We start from the raw sequence: 6,517 nt of genomic DNA on the forward strand, positions 1-6,517 counted from the left end.
CAACACGCCCAATATATCGAGCTATGGTTTTTCTTGGGCTTTGTTAATTTACATTTTAATATAACTTGTTTGAACTATTATATACTCCTCTACTAAAAGATATTTAAGTTGTCAGCGATGAAGTCTCATGAACACATTTTGCCTATAATCTGTTGGTAGGTACTTGAACTGCATCTCCCTTTTAATTTTGGATCATGTAGTGATTTTGCCTTTTTCCTCACACTTGTGTAGGCGCTTCAAATTTTCCCACTACAAAGAAACTTTTTTTTAACTTGATGGCAACAAGTTTTATTCTTTTGTCAAGCGAGACATTTTTGTACTAAAAAATATATTCCACTGTCTAGAGCCACTTGATGAACTCATCCAGATTCATGCAAAAGTCAAAATATAATAAATTCACCTTTATTCCAAAATGAACCTCTCTATTCAATGCCTAATCGGCGCGACATCGGCTCGGTCATTTGAAGCTTCTTGTTGGAAAGGGTTTTCTTCATCTCCTTCATCTAGGAGGTCACCGTTATTATTGTGGGTGACTTTGCCATACCACCTTTCCAAATCAACGATCTTGTGCTGTAAGTGGAGGATTTCCTTCTACATGTCCTCCATAATAATTTCTTGAGCATCTCATTAAGGGTTTCTCCTTGATGGCATAACATCGCATGCTTCCAACCGAACTTCCGACTGTCTCTGATACCAAAGAACACTGTTTTTTATGGCTCCTAAAGGTCTGATAGAACACCAAAACAAGTTGAGAAAACTGTCAGATGTTTAACTGGAGTGGAAGAATGGTATCAGCTGAAAATAAACATGAACGATGAATGAAAAACGAAGCTAAAGCGGGAAAATAGCGGTTCTCTACTGTAAACAGCAGATGGCAGCTACTGTGACGGCTGCCCAGCTGAAAACAGCGAGTGAATGATGAATCTAAGAGGTATGGATGACGAAGGGGATCCACCATCACCTGTACTTAGGCATGCTACAAAAACACCACTTGCAAAAGGAGAGGCTACAACACCCAGGAGAGCGGAAATCAAAAAAAGTCCATCACAATGCATAAAAACCAAAAATGAAAATCCAGACAGCCCTACTACAACATATATAAAAGTCCACTAATAGAAAATACCTAATTAAAAATTAAAGAAATAGGTAAGAGCCAAAAAAGAAGCTGGAAAGAAACTTGCTGAAAATAAAGCAATTAAAAAAAAAGGAAATAAGTCTCAGTACAGTCGGGGCTCTCGTGATCGAGATAACTCGTAACTGTGGTAATCCCGTAACCGCAGAATTGGTAGGCCTGGGAGTCACGGTATCACAGCACCAGACCGTCTCACAGCAAATAGATTGCTCCATGCATGGTGCCCCATGTAGATGGCCATAAGAAAATTCCTCTCATACATTTGTAGCTAATTCCATCCTTGCTTGATGGCAATAAAGCATAAAGTTAAGTCATAATTAAGTCTGGCAATTAGGGAGAACGCATCAAAATAGTTGATCCCATAAAACTAGGGGAATCCTTTGGCGAGTGATGAACAATCAAACTTTATATCGATTGATGGAACTACCGGGATGCAATTTGATGGGAAACACATAAATACAAGAGATTAATTTTAACAAAAAAGAATGGAGTGACCATTTTTGTGTATAATAATTGAGTAGAATACTCATCTCAGTATCCATGAACTCATTCAAGAAACAATTCTATCAGGATTCACCACATGTCCTGCAAATAGAAATAGAGCGAGACAAATGTAAATGTACAAAAAGAAGAAGATAGACAGCTAAGGCATCAAAAATGACTACTAGTATACGCAATGTGTTTCCTTTAACCTTTCCATAGGGAAATTTGCAACTGGAGATCAAAGACATTATCAATAATGGATACTCAGCTGAATCCAAAAAATAGGAATGCAAGCAATTTTGGAGTAAACAAACGGTTTAAGGCCATCAAGGATAAACTTGTAGTGTGGTAGCCACAGAAAGAGTAGCCCTTGTAATACGAGGTGAAGAGGACTCGGATGAGTTAGAGAGAAAGGGTGTACTTTTATGAAAAGCAACATCCAAAAATATATATAAATGTCGATTAAGAGGATCAGAACATTGATATCTTTTTTGTGTGTATTAATACCCGGGAAATATATATCAAATGACATGAGAAAAGAGCATGTCAAGTGAATGAAACGCATGAGAAAAACAAACATAACCAAAAATATATGGCATTAAAGAATTGGAGGCTGATTTAATTCAAAAGAGAGATAGGTGAGGGATTAATGAGGGAGAAAGGAGTTCAACTGATAATGCTGAAATTCAGAATAATGTGAAATAAAGTCGGGATTTTTCTATTGATACACGTATAAATAACACTTACATGAATCCTAGAATAGGAAATATAATAAGAAAAAAATAATATGAAAGGAAAAATATTTCACCTAATATCTCCAATTAATCAATTCATATTAATTATTTAGAGAGAAAAAAAACATAAAATTGTAAAGCCTAAAAAAGAAAGAAAATAACTCATAATTTAAGGAAATAAATATAAAATAGGAAAAGAAATAACTCCTATTATGAGCAGAAAATTTATTTCTCACAACTTCTCACAGGAATAAATTATTTTCTAATATAACTTCTAACATTCCCCTCAAGTGGAAACATAGTTGAAATCCATGTTCAACTTGGATTTGAAAAAAAATCAAACAATGTGCGAGAAAGATACCGTGAAATAAAACTTGAAGTCTTCATCCTGTGCTTCAGTTGTCATTAAGTAGTTCCTGCAGTGTCTGTAAATAGATTGAAGACGGGTAATACTGTAGGGTAGTTTACAGGGAAGTAGACAACTACAGTTGACTTTAACCATAGTTCAGACGGTGTCTATTGGTAAGCGGAAGACTTGTACAAGTAATGCTGCAGGGGAGTTTGTAGGGAAGTAAACAACTGTGGTTGTCTTTGACTATAATTCCTGCAGTGTCTGTAAGTAGACGAAAGACTCCTATTGGTAGTATTGTAGGGGAGTTTGCAGAAAAGTAGACAACCTGCATGAAAAGCTGATTTCTAGTTAACTGTTGTTGTCGTTGGCTGCAGTTCCTGCAATATCTGTAAGTAGGTAGAAGACTCCCGAGGTAATGCTACAGAAGAGTTTGTAGGAAAGTACGGAACCCCCAGAAAAAGTTACAGGGTATGACCTCTAGAAAAAGGAAAAGGTCCTAAGGTAAGCCTTTAAGTTGAAAAAGCTCTAGAGAAGGGTATGGTACAGGAAAGATTCCAGAAGAGGGCACGATGCAGGAGAAAGGCTCCGGAGGAGGGCCTGTTGTAAGAAGAATTCCGGTGGAGGACCAGCTGCAAAAAAAGCTCCCGAAAAGGGCCTTATACAAAAAAAAAAACTCTGGAGGAATTCATCTCCAAACAATATGTTCTCCTCTTCACAAGCAACTTTGTTACAGTTCTGTATGGTTCCTCAAAGGCAATTGACGCCTAAGACAAATATAATGGCTCGCCAACAGTGCAACCACCCACCACTTCCTTCTGTGAGTCTCCACTAGGTCGGACAACAACCAGTGCTGGGCCTTAAGTACCAATCCACCCGGCATCTCAAGTAGCGGAGCATACCACAACCACATGTTGAGTGCTGGGGCCAATGTCCACTGTGAAGAACCTGAAGCTGATACATTCCTCACTCTTAGATCCTGTAGCTAACATCTATCTATGGTTAGCACACCTTGGCCATTTGCATTAATGGGATCCAAGAACTCCAATGTCTCGAGATCACTAATGATGGTTTGGAGGAGGTAATGTCTTGCAAAGGATGCAATGATGGAACTGATTGTCCATACAGCTCTAAGCTTCAATCCCCCGTTCATACAGAAAGATTCAGGAATGCTGTCATTGTCTTCACTGACATAAAGATCATGTGTGGGGTTAGCATTTGCAGATTTGGAGGAAAGGACAGAGTTTGGCAACAGTGAAAACAAACGAGGAGAGAGAAGGATCGTCCAATAAAATGCAGATGACATGAACAACAACATTATCGATGAGGGGAACGAGAGCGTTGGCGATAGTTCCCAAGTGGAGCCAAAAACAGTATTCCATTTGAGAAGAACACCTTCATCAACCCCACATTCGTCGGCTGGAAGCTCTATCCAAAGCCACCAGATCTCCTTGAATTCTTTAGGACCTCAGAGGGGGAATGGTGTGATACTTCATATACGAAAAAGGATGATGTCAATATGGAAGATGAAAAGTGCTTGAAGGGAACAGAGAGAATCTGACCTAGGGCGTAAAAGGATCGATCAATCCCGCTGAAAACAAGACGAGCAAGATGAGAAGAAACACCGCGGAATCTATCGCCAACAACAATAGTGGAAACAAACGAGGAGAGCAAAGGATTGTCTGATAAAACACAGACAACATAGACGAAAATATTGTTGAAGAGGGGAATGAGAGTGTGGAAGCGGCGAGAGACGATGCAACATCGTCCAAATGCTTTCACGTCACTGATCCGATTGAAATTGACAATCAGGATCGAGTTTGGTAGCCGATCAAAGTTGTTGATTTCGTACTCCGACAACAACGTCAAAGATAAGTGGTGGACGCACCAACTAAGGTATTTCAGTAGATCTGCAACCTCCAAGGACATATAGTGGCTGAAATGAGAGAGAAAATAAGACAGAAACCTAAGAAAGACATACTTGCCGCAGCCCGGGGGGGATTCGGAGGGTTGATCCCATGACAGAAGGTAAAAATCTGATGTTGAGCTGATTCAAGATAAGAAACAGAAGTTGGAGTTTGGAGCCACCACGAATTTTTCTTGCTAGATAGTGAGACCGAGAGCCAAGAGTGACTGCGACCATATCGCAAGGAGAGAAAACATCCCTCCCTACTTCCAGAGAGTGGCAAGAAGGGAATCCAACTCCCAAGGGAGGACTAGCAGCTAGGGTAGGAAATTTGACTCTGATACCATGTTGAAATTCAGAATAACGTAGAATAAAACGAGGATTTTTCTATTGATATGAGAAGGGGTATAAATAACTCTTACATGAATCCTAGAATAAAAAATGTAATAAAAAGAAAATAATATGAAATAAAAGATATATCACTTAATATCTCCAAGTAATCAATTCATATTAATTATTTGAAAATAAAAGAAAATAACATAAAAAAGAAAAACCTAAAATAGGAAAGGAAATAGCTCCTAATCCAAGTAAATTAATATAAAATATGAAAGAAAATAAGGAAGCTGACGATAGCGATGTAAACCCACTTAGGGCCCGTTTGGGACAGCTTATAACTGTTTGGTACCCACTTATGAAAAGATTATTTAAAAATGCGTTTTATAAATTGCAAAAGACACGGACCGCGGGCGCGTTTTCGGATTCCAATTTACGCATATTGCCCTCGATCCCGCTCCCGTGACCTTGCTTTTTTCCTTCGCCTTTTTTCCTTCGCTTTTTTCCTTCGCCTCTCCCGTGACCGTAGATTCTCCTCTCGCTCTCGTCTCTGTTCAAAGCCCCGGCTAGGAGCTTCGCCTCTCCCTCTCGTTTCCGTTCAAAGCCGGATCGCAGTCCTCTCCCGTGAATTTGAACATTGATTTCAGCTTCTCCGTAAATATATTCTGAGAGAACAAATATCTTTGCCTACGAGCACTAGAAATTACAATATGGATCCGTTCTGCTTTCATCTGTTGTAAACACTTCAATGTCAGTATTTGCTACCTTTGTTGTTTTATGAAGAAAAGCTACCTAATTTCACTTTATAGATTCATTCGTAAACTTTATTTGAATCAAAGTTGTGGCAGAAATTTCATAAAGCTCTCCGTTTGAATCAAAGTTGGGCATTATTTAGACAAGTAGTTTTCAATGCACCTATTAAAGTTCTACATGATCATTAAGAATTAAGTGGTATGTATGTAAATGCCCCTAAAACTTATCTGTAAGCTCTACATGATCATTCAAGAGGGGCTACGTTAAGGAATTAAAAGCAACAGGGGTGAAAGTGAGAGTTCTGTTTTACAGGAAAGATGGAAATTCATAATAGGAATCAGCTCAGCTCAACATATGGTGAGTAAACTTCAGCATTTAGAAAGACCATCTCTTAGCATAGTCGCCGTGATACCTTGGATACAAGCTTTACTACAGGATGACAATCTCCGCAAATCTTAATATTCTTCTTAATCCTGATGGTTGTCCCAGAAGGTAATATTAAAAAAAGCAAAAACAAGAGCAAGTTTCTCACTGTGATACTTTAGCTTTGCCTCTTTCTCTTGCTCATCCGCATGCATAAGCACATAGTTTATATCAGATATGTTTTAGTGTACCCTAAACATATTCGTTTGATGTGATCAGATATGTTTTAGTTATATAAATATAAATGATCTTTTTGGTATTTTCTTCTCTGAACAGTGATATTTAATTTTGTTGAGAAAAAAGCAAATTCTGCTGCACAGATTATTTATTTAATTAAAAAAAAATTTCCAAAAAAACTGTTTACAAAACACACTAACCAAACAGCTAAACTGCTTATTCAGAAC

At 38.2% G+C, this 6,517-nt stretch overlaps 1 pseudogene; it reads right to left on the reverse strand.

The window, feature by feature from the left end:
• Nucleotides 1-3,210: 3,210 nt before the first annotated feature.
• LOC110030807 lies at nt 3,211-4,627 on the reverse strand (annotated as a pseudogene).
• Between the last annotated feature and the right edge of the window lie 1,890 nt (nt 4,628-6,517).

Source organism: Phalaenopsis equestris, unplaced genomic scaffold (genome assembly GCF_001263595.1).
Source record: "Phalaenopsis equestris unplaced genomic scaffold, ASM126359v1 Scaffold000761, whole genome shotgun sequence".
In the NCBI taxonomy this organism is placed as follows: Eukaryota; Viridiplantae; Streptophyta; class Magnoliopsida; order Asparagales; family Orchidaceae; genus Phalaenopsis; species Phalaenopsis equestris.